This window comes from Protopterus annectens, chromosome 2.part0 (assembly GCF_019279795.1).
Source record: "Protopterus annectens isolate FY-2018-M chromosome 2.part0, PAN1.0, whole genome shotgun sequence".
NCBI classification, from domain to species: domain Eukaryota; kingdom Metazoa; phylum Chordata; order Ceratodontiformes; family Protopteridae; genus Protopterus; species Protopterus annectens.
Genome location: NC_056728.1, coordinates 1,966,312,569 through 1,966,333,581, shown reverse-complemented (window position 1 = coordinate 1,966,333,581; position 21,013 = coordinate 1,966,312,569). Strand labels below are relative to the sequence as shown.

The window sequence follows — 21,013 nt, the reverse complement described above, 5'->3', positions numbered from 1 at the left end:
TATTACACCACTACAAAATCCTTATTTTTCCTTACTATAATCGTAATACTATTCACATTTACAGAAAGCAGTCTAAAGTTTTCATTTTCCCTTTTTGTTAAGTTTATGGTTTCACAAGTGCATTGCTAATTACTAGGCTACCTTTCTAAGTAGGCCATTCTAAGCCTAGCCAATTTCACACCCAAAGGTGATAAACTCTGTACCTTGTGTCTGTGAGTCAAACACCTTAACCATTATACCAATCCCCAATCATCTGCTGCATTTCGTTCCATATTATTTTTCATCTATTTCCTTTCTTTTTTGTTTTGTACTAATCCCTTTAAATGTTCTATTTCTTTTACCCATTTACTAATACAATTCTTTTTCTTTTACTACCTCCCAGTTTATGTCTTCTTCATCCTATTTATTGTTTTTTCTCATCTATTTTTCTTCTATTTGTACAACTACTAACATTTCTTCTCTCTGTTCATTTTCTTCTCTTTTTCCCTTCTTCATTATTTTCATTTTTTGGAATCCATTCATAAATGTCCAATTCTGTTACATTTACAACATTTCAATTTACACTTCCCCATAAATATAAAATTTTCTTTTGTCATAGTTATGAATCAGATGTCCTTCTTACATAAAGTTTTCAAATGTCCTTTAAAGTCTCTCTTTCCATCTCTGTTTGAAATTGTACATGAATTGTTTTTGTTTCCCTGTTAAATTATTTTTTTCACATAAAGATTCCATGAGTCTTCATTTTTTTCATATTTCCCAAGAAAATTTTCCATTGAAAAAAAGTCTCAAACATAATGCTACAAAATGTCTCTGTTAGTAAGAATAAATCATGTTACCTCATGTGCTTTTACATCCAAAGGAGCTATTAAACTGTACATTTCATACCTGTCCAGTTCTTTGCCTTCTTTACTTTAAATCATTACTACATACTTCTGTTTTTCATTTTCTTCTGCCTTCTTTTCTGCTACTCCCCTATTGCCTTTTTTTATTTTCTCTGCACATGGTTTCTTTTCCATCTAACTATTATTCTTCATCCTCTAAATCCTCTTTCTGTATTTTCTCTATAATGTCCCCGGGAAACATCTCCTTCATTTTCTGGCTCACTCTACATCACCATTTCTTTAAATAAATCATCCCACAACCCTACCAACTTGAGGGTTGTAATTAAACAGCCATCATTTGCTGATTATCTCCATCAAACAGATTTCTCTGAAACATCTCCTTAAAATCCTATACAAATCTCTGTTCTAAGTATTTGCTTTCTCCTCCAATTATCTTACCACTCCATTATTTCATTCTCTCTCTCTATCTGCCCCCTTGCTTCTAGGGGCTGCCTTGGCACCTGGAATGGAAACAGGAAGTGCTTCTGCAAAACAGGTCCCACTCAACACTGATGAGTAGGGGTTCTTTAATGTATTTACAAATATATACATCTTGTATACAACTTTTCAACACATTTACAATATTTACAATATTAATACGAATATTACATTTATATTAAACTTTCAAATTTTTAAGCCCTCCTACTTTTTTCTCCACAAAGTCTTACTTTGTTCAAAATCTCTGGTAATAACCACTTTCCATTGTATTTTACTTCATCAATTCTTTTGTTCAATATGATCCATATTACACAAAATAATTTTGCATCCAGTTTGTTAATGTCCTTTTGATTTGCATTTTTATAATGTCCATATACAATCATGTCCATATTAATGCAATGTTTTCCAATTCATTTAAGTATCCTTTGTCATATATTTCATTCAACAGTTTAAATGTCCTTTTACACTTTATAAAACGATGTTCGGTTGTCTCTAATTCACCACAGTGTAAACAAATTCTATGTTTTATTGTCTTATAGGGCATGTATGATTTCCACAAAAAATCTGTACATTCTACATGTTTTTATATCTATTAGTTCTCATTTATCCTGTTTGATCTTCTCTTCCCTTATATTTTTCCAAAGATAAACATAACATTTTCCATTATATTTTCATACCACATCCTACTTTTTTATAATCTTTCCTGCATCAATTTTCAATAGCAGTATTTTCTCTTGATATAATTTCATGTCCATACAATGAATTAGATTTTTTTTGCTACCTTTTAAATATTCTAACTTTTCCCAGATTGCTTTAAGTTTCTCTTCTAAGATTTTTGTTAATAACTTTTCTTTATCTTTCCTATTTACTAAGATTTTATACATATTTTACACAAAAAAATGTACAACTGGGTGTAACAAACTCAACTGTCCTCCTTTATTTATATAAAAATGCCTCTTTTCACCAGGTTTAATCTTAACCTCCAAATAAATGTAAAAATTACATTCATTGAATCCTTTTCTAATGTTAACAGAAATGTACATATATTAGCTAAATGTTCAATTTTACCTAATATTATGGAGTTATTCAAATATGTCTTATTCCTGTATGACAGCCTAAATGTAAGACCTCATATTCTAATTATCATGTCTCTCCTTTGTTGTTCTCTTAATTGTTCATGCCCAAACTTTATTCCTAAGATTTCTATCTCTTCTTCATTAAATTTAATGTTCTGTATTTCTCCCAAAAAAACTAGCCCTTTACTTTTTTCTTTATTAGGAGTAAATCCCAACATCTTCAGTTCTTTATTGAGCATTTCTATGGATGTTTTCATTCATTCTGTATTCTTAACTGCTAATCATCTGCATTTGTAAACATAACTGGAATCATAACTCCTTTTGGTGTCTGGTATTTAGCTTTTTCCAATATCAAGTTAATTTCAGTGACCACTGCATTCATAATTAATGCAAATAGGATGCTGCTGGCTCAACATCCTTGGCTGATACCACTGCTTAGTTTCATAGTTTCACTTATAATTCATTAGGTCTTAATGAACAATTATAGCCAACCAACCTGCATGAGTATTGTTTTTTTCATGTTGTATACAAGGGCATCATTGATTTGATTATTTTCACACTGAAGAAGGTTAATAATACTTTTGCTGAAACTGGTCTGTTTTTGCCTGAATAACATGGTTTATTAAATTGCATAAGGATTCTTACACCACAGTGTGCTGGCCTTTTGATTTTTGTTCTACAATAGGATTATCAACATTTTCTGCAAATAGCCCTCAAAAAACTCACAACTGCATACCATTAAAAGATCTCAAGTGACTTGTACTTCCACATTACCTTAACTACATGCAATACTGCCCTGAGTAATGTCCATCTTTACAAATTACAATGCAGCCTTAAGGTAGAACTCTTAGATCCAGAACAAAAAAAAAAACACCACTCTCGGTAACAAAATCAAATAATTCTGCCAAAGACTTAATTTATGCTTATTATTATTATATTACAAAAATCTGGAACTCCATCCCCTTAGAATGAAGACAAACTAAATTTATATACAGCATTACTGAAGAAACACTTATTAGACAACTGGCTGTGACCCTGGACTACTCCAGGATGGTTAATAAATACTACTCAAAGACTTGAACTCTCTCATATACAGCTAACCTCTTCTTCTCATAAACAACCATCCATTTCCCCCAATCTTATCTCACCTAACATCTCTATCTCTGTACCTCTGTCAAATGTTCCACTGTAATCTAATATTCTTTATAATAGTATAGGCTCTTTCTTTTTTGGAACTTAATATTCTTTATAAAACAAACATGCTAACATCCAGCACTATAACCTCCTCTAACAACTCTAACCTACTTATTTGATTACTAAAAACTCTTATTTTACAATCACTATATGACATATCATCCTAACAATTTCTAACATGTCTCTACACAAATATCTCTTTCTTCTCAGCAGCTGTACATATTTGATTTCTGCACATACAATGTCTGACATTTCATAAGGATATTCTAGACTGGGCATACAGTTTTAATGTACATACATATCCGATTCACAATATAAAATGCTGCATTTTTTTAATGCATGAAAATGAAAATGTTCTGTATTTTATGTGTAAAAATCGCACAGCTTTTCTCCACGTACAATGTAATAGTCCTAGCACTAGCATCTTAGTTTATACGTGTATGTGTAATGTTCTCTGTGCTTTGCATCTGCAATAAATGTACTGCTTTTCTCCCTGGGCATCCAGTGAAAACAGGAACTAACACAGTCAGACTTTCTTATAGGTTCATAGGTAAGTACTAGGCTATCGGCCCAAGGGCCTACGTAAGCCTAGCCAGCAAGGTTCCATAGCTTACGCCACTCAAGAAAGTTATTTTCCTGTGCCACTGTCCAGCAGAGACACAGAAATGATCCCCAGGGTGTATTTCCTATTTCCCATCCACTCATGAAGATTTTTCTTGATGAGTGCTAATGAACTTTGCTTGACATAGATGGGTAGCTTGTTCCAGAGTATAGGAAGTCTCTGGGACAGGAATCTATGCCTCCGTGTCCTGTTTATTGTGGTTTAGGTCCCTAGAGCGTGTAGCTCGGAGGGATTGTGGTTTCTTTAGGTGTAGCATGTCCAACAGCTCTGGGTTTGACACAGCTTTATATGTTAGGCAGAGATCACCTCGGAGTAGGTGATATGCTATGGAGTAAAGCTGGAGTTTTTTGAGGCAGTCAGTGTAGGGCATTTGTTTGAGGCCAGTAATCCTCTTTGTGAGGTACTTCTGCGGCCTTTCCAGCTGCTGCAGATGTCTTGTGAGGTACATTCCAAAAGGGGCATTGTACTCTATAATGGGTCTAATGAGTGACGAGAAGAGGGGAACAATGACCACTTTTTTCCTGGATGAGAACCCTTTTATGATGAGGTGTGCCACATAGAAGGACTTTCTGACTACTGTGGCAATGTGACTATCAAAGGAGAGACTACTGTCCACCTGGGTCCAAGGTCTCTTATCACACAAGTAGATTGCTGCCTATGTGGTAGATCATGGGTAGAGTTTTTACCAAAGGGGATGACACTGCACTTTTTGGCATTGAGCTTGGGGCCATGGCTCTGACACCAGGCATCTGTTTCAGTGAGGCCCTTATGTAGGATGTCCACATTATTTTGGAACTTGACTATGGCTCCTAGTTTGCAGTCACCTGTGAACTTCATTAGCCAGAGGTCTTCTGTGTTGGTCTGTACTTCAGAGAAGTAGACACCAAACAGGAGAGGTCCCAGGACGGAACCATGTGGTACTCCACTTGTCACTGCTTTGAGGTCAGATTTGGAGTCTGCAACTTTTACAGTGTGGGTTCTGTCAGTGAGCCAGTTGTTGACCCATCTTGTGACGTAGGGATTTATACCTAGTTTAGTGAGTTTAGCAATAATTCCAGAATGGGGATGGTGTCGAAAGCCTATGCGAGGTCAAGATAGGCTGTGTGAACCATCTTACCCTCATCCACAGCTTTGGTGACTGCCTCAAAGAAGTCGATCAGGTTCAGGAGGCATGATCTGCCTTTCACAAACCCGAACTAAGTGGGATCCAGAGTTTGGAGGTTACCAATGTCTTTGTTTATGAGTTCCATGATGATATGTTCCATGGCCTTGCAGACCAGGCTCATCAGGCTAATAGGTCGATAGTTCCCGGGATCAGTGGTGGCTCTCCTTCGTGGAGTGGGATAACTGTTGCTGTGCGCCATTCAGTGTGCACAAAGCCTAATGCAAGGCTATTATTGAACATGGTGCTTAAGTGGGGAGCCACTTCGTTCTGAAGTTCATGTAAAACACAGCCTGGGATGTTGTCTGGTCCCATGGATGCTGTGTTTTTGGCTTTAGAGAGTGCAGCTTTTACCTGCATAGTTGTGATTACAGGGACTCTGCATTCTTCCTGTACAGATATGGGCCCTTTAGGGGGTGAGAGGGGGGTAAAGTTAGCACTGAACCTATCTGCCAGGATGTTGGCAATATCAGTTGGTTCTGTAATTTTCATGCCTTTGTGCTGTAACTCAGAGCAGATCTGGGTGTTGCCATCTAGATTCTTGACATAGCTATAGAATGCTTTGTGGTTGTCCTTGGATTTAGTGGTGATTTTGTTTTTGTAGCTAGCTTTGGAGGATCTTATAAGGGATCTCAGCTTCTTACTGAGGCTGACCAGTGAGCTCCTCCACTCATGGGATTTTACTCTCTTTTGCAACAGTTTCTTCCTTCTGTTGTACAGTTTGTTTATGGCAGGGGACCACCAGATTGGCTTCCTTTTTTTTGGAGGATAGCATCTTAGCTCTGTTTGGGATAGCACGATCCATGCACTCGTGTAAGTGCTTATAGAGTGCATTTGTGTAGGATTCAGCAGTTGTAACTGTATTGTCCATCTGCATGGGTGTCATGAAGTCAACCATCTCTGTCTTACGAAGCATGAAGTTGGCTTTGGAGAAATTTTTTACTGTGGTTTCCTTAATGGGGGGTGGGGGCGGGATGTGGATGTCAGGGGTGATAAGCTTATGGTCGGATTGGAGCAACGAGGAGTTGACTTCAGGTGTGGAGCACCGGTCTCTCATGTTGGTAATGACTAGATCTAGAATATTGTTGCCCCTGGTGGGGGTGTGGATAAGTTGATCTATGGCATTGGTGTTTATGAATTCCAGAAAGCATTGAGCTAAGAAGTTGGTACACAAGTAGTTTTCCCAGTTAATGGTGGGGTAGTTGAAGTCGCCCATTATTAGGGTGTTTGGATGAACCCTAATATTTTCCAGTACATCAAGAAAAGAGGAGTGGGAATCCTGGGGCATGGTGGGGGATCTGTAGCAAGCTACAATTTGGAATGCAGTTTTGCCCAGAGTTAGTTGCACTTGGATAACCTCGGATGCATTATGCTGAGCAACTAGCCTGGAGGTATGGATATCCTTAATGAACATGGACACACCTCCACCTCTGGTATTTCAGTCCAGGCTACAAGGCCGAAAAGTGTGGGATGAGTTATTACTTGGTAGTGCAGGGGTGATCTCTGGAGCCTTGAACCAGGTCTCAGTCACTGCACAGATATCGATGTTCTCCATTTTAAGGAGTGCCTCGAGTGAGTGCATTTTGAGATTTAGACTTCTAGCATTGAGTAGCATTACCCTCAGTTTTTGCTTGCCTGCTCCTGTTATGGTGGTGAATTTGTTATTTGAACCCTGCCTAAAAAAGGCACTATAGGGGCAGCAAGAGCCTTAGCCAGTATCCGGAATCCCAGGCGCGACGGGTGCAGGCCATCTGTGGCAAAGCATTGTGGTCCGTCGACCATGTCATCCCAAGCAGACAGATACTGGATCCCCTTAGAATGACACCAGAAGCTTAGCCAATTGTTGAAGTCAATCATTTTGTCCTTGTACTGTGGTATCATTCTGGGCGATGGCAGAATGCTACTCAGGGCTAGGGTCATACCTGCCTGGGCTACAAGATCGGAGAGCTCTTCCATGTCTCTTTTCATGTATTCCAGGGAGGTACGCCTCAAGTCATTCACACCAACATAAACAATGACCGAGTCATATTTGTACTTGTTGTGGAGTGACCTGAGAGCGTGGGATATGTGGCAGATCCTGGCACCAGACAGGCAGCGGACAGTAACCTTCTCCTTGTTTAGTCTGGTGAGTGGGACATCAGTGTGCCTGACTATAGAGTCACCTATGACTAGTGTGTTGGGTACGTTGTTTTGCCTTATTGGCTGTGGTTGAGTGGCACACTGAGTCTGTGGGCTATGTGTCATTTGGGTTGTGTTGGGGGATGGAGGTTGCTTGCGTTTCTGCTTTGGAGGTCTCTGTTGCTTAGACAGATTATTACTGAGAGCCTCTGCAAATGTTTTTGTGTTACTATGTGTGGGTTTTGGTGGTGTAGATTTAGTGAGACTATGTGATGAGTGTGGTGTGGTGCAAATGTTTACCTTCTCCTCATGACTGTCAAGTTCAGTCTTGGTTGGAGAGAGCTTTACCTCCAGTTTGGCTAGATAAGTGCATCTCTCACAGGTTGTAGTGTTGGGTGGAAGGAGGAGAGGGTTGTCTGTGTTCATGAGGCAATTTCTACATTGCCTCAGGATGCCCAGATTCATCAGATAGACAGGAGAGAACACTGGGAGCTGATCCTTGGACATGCCTGAATGTTTACTTTCAGCTTTTCCCGGTTATTGGTCGCCACAGCACAACTATTTTCCTTTAGATAAGTGAGGAAAGTGAGTACAAGAGCTGTTTTTCTCTAAGCGAGTGAGAAAAGTAAGTACAAAACCTGTTTTCCTCTAGGTAATGAGGAAGATTGAGTGCTATAGTAATTAGTAGCTTATTTAGTGCTTACAAGTTCTGAACAAGTCCTGAGCATGAATAAGAAAATTTAAGTGCTAAAACTAAGAATCTGTACCTGCACTAGACGAGTTACAGGACAGAAACAAGTGCAAATGCAGGCTTTCAAGTCAGAAAGTTGAGAGAGATGGAAGATTGCCCAAACGGCCAATAACTACAATTTCTGGGCCAGAACCGCTCCTTATGTGGTAGACAGGTTACCTAGTGCTTACTTGGTAAACTAAGATAAATAAGAAATAAAATACAACTTACTAGATGAAGACAAGAAAATGGTTAGTGTGCAGAGAAAGGAAAATTAATAAACCATCTGATATTCAGACTGCACACAGCAACAGAGAGTGTGTGTTCCAGGGGAGGGAGTAACTAGGGGTCACAACATCAAGAATGGTGCCAAGCTGGTCAACTGAGGGATCTTTTCTCTACCCTGACCAGTCTAGACTTCATAGTTCAGATGTACTTCTGGAGTTCTAGTTAAAGTGAACACATTTCTTGATAACATGGAGGAAGCAGCTATGAAGGATACATGCTCTTAATGCTATGAAAAGGCTGATGACTGCTTCAAATAAATGGATGATGAAGTTTAAAACCAGAAAGTACAAAGTGATGCAGTTTAGGCTGAAAAGAGAGTACGTATAGTGGACAGGAAATATATGGCTAAATATCTCAGATAAAGAGAAAAAATGGTATCTGGACCTGACTGACTTGGTTGTTATTTCCCTGGAACGCTAATTCCACCTAATACGCAGCTTCTCAGCACTTCTGTGGATCACTAGTGATATCTGCATTGCTTACTGTACTTATTTCCTTGTTTCACTTGAAAGAAAGTTACTGTTTGTCGTTTTTGCATTTAAGTTACCTGTAACACATTGCACTTAAGTTACCTGGCACTTGCTCGCTAAAGCAATTATATAAGTCAGCACTAAAAATTAAAAGCACTACACCCTCACTCCCCACTGGCCCTTGTTTTCAATTATTAAGGAATTCCCAGTATTATTCTAGCATGTCCAAAGGTCAGTTGTCAATCTCCTCTCTGGTCCAGCTGGTGAATCTGGGAATCTTGAGGCAATCTTACAACTGCCTCATGTACACAGACAACCCTCTCCTCCTCCCAACAAATTCCAACACATGTGAGAGATGCAACCATATAGCCAAACTGGAGGCTAAGCTCTCTCAACTCAGTACTGGCATAACCAGTCAGGAGGAGAAGGAAACCACACTCACTACAATTCCAGTCTCACATAGACCTACCACAGCAAACCAAACACATAATCACACAAAAACATACTCGAGGCTCTAAATAAAGATCTGCCTAAGCAGCAGAGACCTCCAAAGCAGACACCCAAGCAACCGCTACCCCAAAACAAAACACGTGCAACACATATCTCACAAAGCCAGTATGCCGAATAGTCACAGCCCTTAGGACTAAACAACACACCTGATACACTTGTAATAGGTGACTGGCACACTGACGTCCCGGCCACCAGGCTGAACAAGGAGAGGGTCATGGTGAGCAGCCTGTCGGGTGCTAGGATCCGCCACATAACACAAGCACTCAGGTCACTCCAAGGCAAGTACAAATATGACTCAGTCATTGTCCATGTTGGTGTGAATGACCTGAGACGTACCTCCCTGGACTACATGAAAAGAGACATAAAGGAGCTCTCTGAGCATGTAGCCCAGGCTGGTGTGACTCTGACCTTGAGTAGCATCTTACCCTCACCAAGAATGATGCCACAATATGAAGACAAGATGATCAATTTCAACAACTGGCTTAAGTACTGGTGTCATTCAAAAGGGATCCAATGCCTGTCAGCTTGGGATGATATGCTCGACAAGCCACAATGCTTCGCTAGGGACGGCTTGCACCTGTCACCCCTGGGCTTTCAGATATTGGCAAAGGCTCTTGCTACCCCATAGTGCCTTTTTAGGCAAGGCTCAAAGACAAACCCACCTCCATAGGTATCACAAGGGATAAGAAACTAAGAGTAATGCTACTCAGCCAGAAGTCTAAACCTCAAGATGCACGCGACTAAACTCTCCTTATCATGGAGAACATCGATATCTGTGCAGTAACAGTAACCTGGTTCAGGGCTCCCGAGAGCACCCCAGCACTACCAGGTTATACCTCATACCCTGCTTTTCGGCCCCAAAACTTGGACCGAACCACAAAGGGGAGTATCGATATTCATCAAAGATACCCACACCTCCAGGTTGGTGGCAAAGCACAAGCATCAGAGACTATCCATGTGCAACTAACAGTGGGTAAAACTGCCTTCCAGTTTATAGCCTGCTACAGACCACCCTCCCAAACCCAGGAAGCCTTTCTGAGAACACTGGAAAATATGAAGGTCTCTCCAAACACCATTATATTGGGACTTCAACTACCCAAACATAGACTGGGAGCATTACTCTAGCTCCCAACACCCTAGCCCAAAGGTTCCTAGAATTTATAAACTCAAATGCTATGGAACAACTTGTTACCACTCCCACAAGAGGGAAAACATACTGGACCTGATCATCACCAACATGGGGACTCTATGCTCCAGACCAGAAGTGTATCCCTCACTGGTAAGATCAGACCATAAACTAATCTCACTGGATATTCACATCCCGACCCCACCTGCCCAGAAAACCACAGTGAAAAACTTCTTTAAAGCAAATTTCACACTCCTCAAAACCGAGGTGGAATCCTTCAAAGCCCGGCCTGTGGAAAATAATGGACGAGAATCCTTTATAAATGCATTCTATGAACACCTTCAGGAATGCATGGATCATGATCCCAAATAAAACCAAGACCCAATCCTCCAAAGGCAGACGTCCTGTCTGGTGGACCCCAGCCATAAACAAACTATACAATAGAAGGAGGAAGCTACTAAATGATAGAGCAAAATCCCAAAAGGGAAGGCATCACTGATCAGTATTAGCAAAAACTACGGGCACTCATAAAATTGTCTAAGGCTAGCAAAATGCACAGGACACTAAGGATAATCACAAGGCTTTCTTTAGTTATGTTAGGAACCTGGGTGGTAATTCCCAGATATGCTCAGAATTAGTCCAAAATGACAAAAATACACTGAACCCACAGACATTGCCAACATCCTAGCTGACAGGTTCAGCAAACTTCTCCCCTCCCACCAAAGGGCAAATATCTATCCCAGCAGAGTGCTGCCCCTGACATCTCAGATGCTCAGGTAAGAGCCGCCTCTCCAAAGCAAAAACACAGCATCAATGGGACCAGACGGTGTCCCGAGCCCTACATGAACTCCAAGAAGAGCTAAACCCAAACATAAAACTACTGTTCAATCTCAGCCTTACTACAGGATATGTGCCCAAAGAGTGGCGCAGCAACAGTGGTCCCTTTCCACAAAGGTGGTGCCTCAACGGATCCTGGAAACTATAACCCCATAAGCCTGACTAGCTTGGTCTGCAAAGCTATGGAAAGGATCATCATGGACCTCATAAATAAAGATATTGGGGACCTACAGACACTGGATCCTACCCAGTTCGGCTTTGTTAAGGGCAGATCCTGCCTCTTAAACCTGGTTGATTTCTTTGAAACAGTCACCAAGGCCATTGACGAGGGAAGGTGGTCCACACAGCCTACCTGGACCTACGCAAAGCCTTCGATACAATATCCCACTCGGGCATTATAGATAAGCTCACCAGCTTAAATATAAACCCCTATGTCACTAGATGGATTTCAAACTGGCTCAAGGACAGAACCCACATGGTTAGAATTGCTGGAGCCATGTCAGACTCCAAACCAGTTACAAGTGGTGTCCCACAAGGCTCAGTCCTGGGACCTCTCTTGTTCGGTATACATTTCTCGGAGGTACAGGCCAACACGGAAGGACTGTGGCTGACCAAGTTCGCAGATGACTGCAAACTCGTCGCCATAATCGACTCTTCAACCGACACAAGCATCCTCCAAAAGGGCCTCATAGAAACAGACAACTGGTGCCAGAGCCATGGCCTCAAGCTAAATGCCAAAAAGTGTATAGTCATCCCTTTGGCAAAAACAAAGTGCCCACAATTTACCACATAGGTGGTAATCCATTAAGTACAGAAGAAGTAATTAGGGACCTGGGGACACAAGTTGATAGCAATCTCTCATTTGACAACCACGTGGCCAAAGTGGTTAGAAAAACATTTTATATAGCCCACCTAATCATGAAGGGATTCACATCTAGATCAGGGGAGGTCATCGTGCCTCTTTACTCATCCCTCATCAGGCCCATAATTGAGTACAATGCCCCTTTTGGGATGAACCTTACCAGACACCTGCAGCAACTGGAAAGACCCCAAAAGTACCTCACCAAGAGGATCAAAGGGCTCAAACAGATGCCATATGCTGCCCGGTTAAAGAAACTCCAGCTCTACTCAGTGGCATACCACCTGTTCAGAAGCGATCTGTGCCTGATGTATAAAGCCATGTCCAACCCGGAATTAATGGACATGCTGCACCTCAGAAAATCCAAATCCCATCGAGACTTGAACCTCAGCACTGAAATAAACAGGACATGCTGGAGGGACAGATTCATAACCCAGAGGCTCCCTTCACTCTGGAATAAAATCCCAGTCCAGGTTAGGCAGAGTCCCTCATTGACTCTCTTCAAGAGGAATCTTGATGAGTGGATGGGAGATCATAGCTTTACCCCGGGTATCACTTCTGTGTCACTGTTAGACAGAGGCACAGTATACTAACCTCAAAAAAGGGCATAGCAAAATAAATTTAAAATGGGTGGCGAAAGCCAAACACATTCTGGCTAGGCTTATAAATGCCCTAGGGCAGATAGCCTAGTATGAACCTATGAAAGAAATGGGAAAGTCCTGGGATGAACTGCCAAGATTTTCCATCAAGATGGAGAGAAAGGCAATCATGCCAGGTTAAAAATCACCCCACACGCGAAGGAATACTTTTAAGTTTTGAAGTTCATATCTCAAAAGTAATTGCAGTTTAACATGAAAGCTGCAGGGAACAATTAAAAGAAATTATGTTAAGATAGCTGTGTCAAAGAAACTAAATTACCTGAATATGTCTAGCATGAAGGAAAGTCTGGATGAAACAGCAACAACCATCCATTCAAATTAAGAAAAGGAAACAGGAAAGTAAAAAGAGCACAGCTAGTCAAAATATGGATAATCAAGAAACTAGCTAAAAGTAGAACGAGAATTTTGGATGAAACTCTGTCAGAATACAATGTGTGTGGGAGAATCTAAACAATGTGGTTGTCAAAAGTGTTACTTCAAGGAACAGAACTCATTGAGACATGGCAGAATGTTTTACATAAAAAACTAAGGGTAAAATAAACATCCAAAGACAGAAGCAGATGAAAGGGAGGAGAAGCTATACACTTCAGGTAGCTAACTTCATTTCCTTAACAGCCTTAAGTGTTCATTTTCAAGTTGAACTAATGTTATTCATTCTCTTTTCTTTTAACACATAGATTATAAAGGGGAGTGGAGTGTTTTTTAACCAGTAGGTCGGGACCAAGAAATTGTTTCATAAGAATATATGGAAGGACCAGGAACACTCATAAGCATATTTTGAACTTTGCATGTACTGTATAAATTGTTTGGTACATTTGTGTTTCACATCCAGCCCAAAACCCACTGTAGCACACACAGCATGTGTCTCAGAGACACATACTTAAAGATAGCTCACTATGTTCCAGTGCTGTCTTCACAGGTACAATATCTAAATCAGTATGCCAGTGTGTACCTAACTTCAGTAGGTACTGAGGGACAGAATGCAGCCAACAAAAAGTGTGCCCCTCTCTGGCTACATCTGTTTCCCCATGTGACCTGACAAATGACTGGGATGCCAGTTTCACAACATATGCCTTCGCTCTCTCTCTGATCTATGTAGTATTTGTGTCAAGACAAGCAGTTGCAGAACATTAAAATGTTCCATAAACATCAAGTTAAGACAGCAATGATCAAGTAGAGGTTAACAACTGAAGAGCTATGAAAATAAAATCTGGCTCCTACAGTACTTATAACGAGTAGCCACACTGCTTCGCTAGAGACGGCTTGCACCTGTCACCCTTAGGCTTTCGAATACTGGCCGAGGGTCTTGCCACTCCCATACTGCCTTTTTTTAGGCAAGGCTCAAAAGACAAACCCACCGCCGTAAATAGCACAAGTGACAAAAAACTGAAGGTAATGCTACTCAATGCCAGAAGTCTAAACCTCAAAATGCACGCACTTGAGGCACTTCTCAGTATGGAGAAAATCGATATCTGTGCAGTAACAGAAACCTGGTTTAAGGCTCCAGAGAGCAATCCAGCACTACCAGGCTACAACTCATAACATACATTTCTGCCACAAAACCCAGAACGAAGTATCCATATTCATCGAGGATACCCACACTTCCAGGTTAGTGGCACAGCACAATGCTTCAGAGATCATCCATGTGCAGCTAACTATGGGCAAAACTGCTATTCAAATTATAGCTTGCTACAGATCACCCACCATGTTCCAGGACCCCCACTCCGCATTCCTAGAAACACTGGGAAACATAAAGGTCCTACCACACACCCTGATATTGGGTGATTTGAATTACCCAAACAATAACTGGGAGAACTACTCAAGTACAAACTCCCTTGCCCAACATTTCCTAGAATTTATAAACTCAAACTCTCTGGATCAACTGGTCAACACCCCCACCAGAGGTGACAACATATTTGACCCAGTCATCACCAACATGTACAACCGGTGTTCCACACAGGAGGTCAGCCCCTCGCTGGTTAGATCCGACCATAAACTAATCACTCTGGATATCCACATTCCGCCACCACCCCCGGTCAAAGAAACCACCGTGAAAAACTTTTCAAAAGCAAACTTCACGTTACTTAAGACCGTGGTGGGAAGTTTCAAAGCCCCCATGCTAAAGGATAACGCTGTCCAAGCTGGAAAATCTTTTACTCATGCACTCTACGGTCACCTACACGAATGCATGGATCATGCTATCCCAAACAAAACCAAGACTCATTCCTCCAAGAAAAGGAAACCAGTCTGGTGGACCTCTGCCATAAACAAGCTATACAACTGTAGGAGGAAACTAGTACAGAAAAGAGTAAAATCCCAAGAAGGGAAGACATCCCTGATCAGTATCAACAAGAAATTACGTTCCCTCATAAAATCACTCAAGGCTAGCTTTGAAAGAAAAATTGTCAAGGACTCCAAAGATAACCACAAGGCATTTTTTAGCTATGTCAAGAATCTATGTGGCAATTATCAGTTCTGCTCAGAGTTAGTGTAGAATGGCACAAAATACACTGAACCTACTGATATAGCCAACATCCTGGCAGACAGGTTCAGTGCAAACTTCACCCCCAAAAGGGCCCATAACTATAGCAGAAGAATGTAGTGCCCCTGAAATCACAGACACTCAGGTTAAAACAGCCCTCTCCAAAGCCAAAAACACAGCCTCAATGGGACCGGACAGTGTCCCAGGCTGCATTCTACATGAGCTCAAAGATGAACTAACCGCTCACCTAAACACACTGTTTAAACTCAGCCTCTCCACAGGCTACGTTACGTGCCCACAGAGTGGCGCACAGCAACAGTTATTCCGCTCCACAAAGGTGGAGCCATAACAGACCCTGGGAACTATTGCCCTATAAGCCAGACTAGCTTGGTCTGCAAAGCTATGGAGCACATCATCATGGATCTCATTAACAGAGACATTGGGAACCTCCAAACACTGGACTCTACCCAGTTCGGCTTTGTTAAGGGGAGATTATGCCTCTTAAACCTGGCGTACTTCTGTGAGAAAGTTACCAAGGCTATAGATGAGGGAAAGGTGGTCCACACAGCCTACCTAGACCTCGCAAAGGCCTTCGACACCATTCCCCACTCAGGTATTATAGACAAGCTCAACAGCCTGAACATAAACCTCTACATCACGAGATGGGTTGCCAACTGTCTCATGGACAGAACCCACATGGTAAGAGTTGCGGGAGCTAGGTCTGACTCTAACCCAGTTACAAGTGTCGTTCCCCAGGGCTCAGCCCTAGGACCCCTCCTGTTCAGCAAATACTTCTCAGAGGTACAGGCAAGCACAGGAGGACTATGGCTGACCAGGTTCGCAGACGACTGCAAACTAGGGGCTATAATTGACTCTCTGGCTGGCACAGACATCCTCCAAAAGGGTCTCACTGCGACAGATACCTGGTGTCAAAACCATGGCCTCAAGCTAAATGCCAAAAAGTGCATAGTCATCTCCTTTGGAAAAAACAAAGTACCCACAAACTACCACATAGGTGGTAGCCCCCTAAATACGGAAGATGTAATAAGGGATCTGGGGACCCAAGTAGATAGTAACCTCTCCTTTGATAATCACATTGCCAAAGTGGTTAGAAAATCCTTCTATGTGGCCCACCTAATCACAAAAGTGCTTGCATCCAGATCGAAAGAGGTCATTGGGCCTCTCTACGCATCACTCATCAGACCCATCATAGAGTACAATGCCCCATTTGGGATGTACCTTATAAGACACCTGCAACAACTGGAAAGACCACAGAAGTACCTCACCAAGAGGATCACTGGCCTCAAGCAAATGCCCTATGCAGCTCGAATGAAGAAACTCCAGCTGTACTCGGTTGCATACCGCCTACTCAGAGGTGATCTCTGCCTGACATACAAGGCCATGTCCAACCCAGAATTGATGGACATGCTACACCTAGAAAACCATATCCCCTCGAGCCACACGCTCCAGGGATCTAAACCTCACCACAACAATAAATAGAACGTGGTAGAGGGATAGATTCCTGTCCCAGAGACTTCCCATGCTCTGGAACAAGATTCCAATCTACATTAGGTAGAGCTCCTGGCTAACCCTCTTCAAGAGGAATCTTAACGAGTGGATTGGAAACAAAAAGTTTACCCCATGGATCACTTCAATGGCTCTGCTGGACACAGGCACAGGGAACTAATCTAAGGGGGCGGCGAAAGCCAACACATTCCTGCTAGGCTTATAAATGCCTTCGGGCAGATAGCCTAGTACCTACCTATGAACCTATAAAAGCTGCAACATTTGATGGTTTTGCTTTTGCACCAAATATAACATGAATGCCTCACTGTTGCTATCTGAAAAGCTTGAACAGAGTATCAAACTGGTTACTGATCTACAGAAAAAAATATGTCTACTTCACTGGTTGCAACAACTTTAGTGAAGACTGCTGTGCTGCTCTATACACCTCCAGTACTTGACCTATGCAATACTTAACACAGACCACTTAATTTCCACAGGTGTTCTCGGTAATGCAGCAATCTTTTTATAAACTTATGGCAACTGATTAACTAGCCAGCAATGAAGGACACAGTTTAGGTATACTATCAATATACTGATGTATCCTCCATTAGCAGGGATTGCACTTCATAAGTTGTAGTAGATTACACGAACACTGCAAGTTCCTATGACCTCTCTTTCACATCTGATCTGTACTTTAAGCTACAATGTAATTCTTAGTCTGATTTTGAAAGAAGCATATGCGAAGTGGTTACCAGACTCTCTGGGATATCCAAGGTACACTAGCATTTATGCACACTTTGGAGTCATCCAGGCTCAACCTAAAAATTGTTCACATGGATCAGTGCTCTACTCTGGTAAACAAAGAATTAAAAAGACTTTCAGCTTTTCCCTGTTAGGGGGCGGCACAGGGGATCACTGGTCCACTATTAATTGGCAGTGGATTTTTACAGTGTTGAGTTGCCAGCCCGGCACCCAACCTTCACAGAAGGTACACACACACACACACACACACACACACACACACACACACACACACACACACACACACACACACACACACACACACGCACGCACCTATGTGCATGTCTTTAAAGTTCACTTGACTGCAGGGAGGACATGCATTCTCTGCACAGAAGGTGCTCCATCTGAAAATCGAACCGGAGAACCTCTTGCTGTGAGGTGACAACGCTAACTGCTGCACCACCGCGGCCCTGGTAAACAAAGAATAAATAAGTAAAATAAATATGACAGATGCCCAGAGATTCAGACATGTTACCATCAGTGTTAAGCCTTCTTTACTACTGATGGTAGCCATTTCTGAATAAGAGGCAGCCCTTCCCACAGTGGTTTACATCAAAGAGGTGCAACCCTGTGGTGGGCTGTCTCTGTGGCCTACCACAAATGCAAATCAGGCATTCTGGGAGAGAGTCATGTACCATTCCCTGCAATTCAGAGAACCACTTGGCTGTGTAGCTGCATTAATTAACTTAGTGCAAAGTCCACATTCACCCATTACTCTCACTGGGACAGATCATATTAGAGGTAAGTTCCGGGAAGTTTGGTGGATAAGTAGTGGTGGGAGTTGTGTGTGGGTATGTGGCTGTATCTGTGAGTGTATTTAGTTGCATAAGTGGTCACACTTGACAGTGCATGTGTGTGCATGTGTGTCTGCCTAGATGGTAACAGTAGAGGGGATATTTAGGGGATAGGTAGTACAGGTATAGGTGTGCGTGTGTGTGTGTGTGTGTGTGTGTGTGTGTGTGTGTGTGTGTGTGTGTGTGTGTGTGTGTGTGCTCACACACATGTACATCAGTGAATGTTTGAGCGAGTCCATCAGTGTGATCACGAGAGGGAAGTTTGTGATATATGTTAAGTGCCTGTATGGCTATGTCTATGAGAATGCGTGCATGAGGTGTGTGAGTGTGTGTGTGTGGAAGGGGTTCCATAATGCTCATCTCCCCCTAAAATAATGGGCACTGGCTGTAAAATGGAGGGTTAGACACTAGACATCAGGCACACTTCTTAAATATTAGGTTACAACACTTACAAAGTTAATGGAACAACAGATTTTGCAGCTAGAAGCTGCAAAGGAATAATACCATGTATTTAACTCCAATGTCTGACAATACTGACTTGGCTGACAGAAAGAGTCCAGGAAAATGGATAAGGCAGCCTGAGAGACAAAGTCACGGCTGTTCTGTGAAGTTGGGGACAGTTGACAGGTATGAAGATATGTCCATTTGTGTGTATGTTTGTGTAAGGGAATGAATGATGGGACACTTATGACAACATGATGCATGGGCCACAGACAGTGATTACTACATCAAAGTGCTTCTTAGAGCTTGCAGTAATAACTGAACTATTCAGATACATGCAAATTAGTTGATAATGAGGTCTGTCCTCTTTGCGGCTAATTATTTATTTATTTCTTTATTTTATTTAACATTTGTTGACCGGGAAAGTCTGACTAGGCTCCACAGAGCCTGTTTTCAGTGGAGGCCCAGGGAGAAATGCTCCAGACGCATGTCTTTAGAATGTGGGAGGAAACCGGAGTACCCAGAGGAAACCCACGCAAACACAGGGAGAACATGCAAACTCCGCACAGAAGGCACTCCAGCCGAGAATCGAACCAGAGAACCTCTTGCTGTGAGGTGACAACATTAACCGTTGCACCACCCTAATGTATCTCTGAATCGCTTGTTTCTGTGAACTCACTAAAGGCCCTTTTTGCCACAGCCTTACTACTTGTGGCCAGGCCCATTTATGAATTCTGGCCACAGATTCTACATAAAGAACGCACATACTTTGCAATCACCCCTCAGTAGGCCATTCCCTGACTTCTGAGAAATCATCTCAGGAAAATGGAACACTGACTTCAATGTACAAATCTGATTATTTTTTTTTCTAAGTTTACCTTTATTAACAGATTCATTTGGTACTTCTGAGTAATTATCAGACATTTATGCAGTTATAGCGAGGTCTCACTTGAATACCTTTTTGTGGGAGTAATGCAAAGCTGCACGTTGAAATGTTGCCAAATACTTCAGGCTAAAGAATGTTTACTTTCTTCTGATTCAAATACTTATTGAGCTGCAAGTGACCTCCAATGCTACAACAATGGGCCATGCGCCCAAAAAAAAAACTGTAGTCCTCCTTTTTTTGCAGTCTCCCAGGACCTTGCCTGATGACTCTTTTACTAACATCAGATTGGCCCAAATATTTTAGACACATGGGAACTGAACATTTCTGGGATGGGCAAGAGCCTTACAGCCCATTCATTCTCACTGCGAATCCTGATCAGTCCTTCTATTCACGGGGTGAGCTGGGTGGTAGGGAGCAGGCCAGCTTGCTGGCCCTGGGAAGTGGTTGTCAGCACCACCCTTACTCAGTGGCTCCCATAAAGTCACTACTGCTATCCCTTAAGGCAAAGCATGCCTCTGAATGCTGGATTCCCTTTGGCTTTACTGCTACTAAGTACCACAACAGAGAGGGCCCCGCTGCCTCAAACTCCACTACTACTAGTGTCACTCTTGTGCAAAGCCACAATTGCCTCCCCTCCTCTGGGATGGGCAAACTGGCATTGACTGCTCACTTGCCCCCCACCCAGCCAGCTCCTACAGGTGTCTTAGTCACTATTGGATCTCGGAAGGTCTTTACCCCCTATGTAAAGTAGTTGGCTTGACGCATCACAGTTTTCATGTTAATGTACATAGGCACCATGCAAAGGTAAAACTTGACACAAAATAGTATCATCTCAATATACTTTAAAAACTTATATCAATCAAATGTTATAGTCTCATTTGAAAACATGTCCTCAGATTAGACAAAATAAAGACTGAGTCTCAGTTTTCACAGCTGTATCAAAAACTGTACCATACTTGTGTATGTTCTATGTCATAGAGGCTTTGGACTTGACTATATGACGCACAACTCTAGACTGACTAGCAACCTAGGTGACAAAGAAGCTGGGTGGAGATGGGTGGGAGTGATGTCAAAGCTGTTTTGTTCATCCTGGTAAGAGAAAGTGCTGTCAGACTCGCACCGCACAGCTCCAT

At 42.0% G+C, this 21,013-nt stretch overlaps 1 protein-coding gene across 1 annotated transcript in view; it reads right to left on the bottom strand.

Annotated features, from left to right (window-relative positions):
* The window catches only part of FYN (FYN proto-oncogene, Src family tyrosine kinase), a 1,397,726-nt gene that overhangs the window by 179,794 nt on the left and 1,196,919 nt on the right, over positions 1-21,013 (bottom strand). The window lies entirely within an intron of this gene.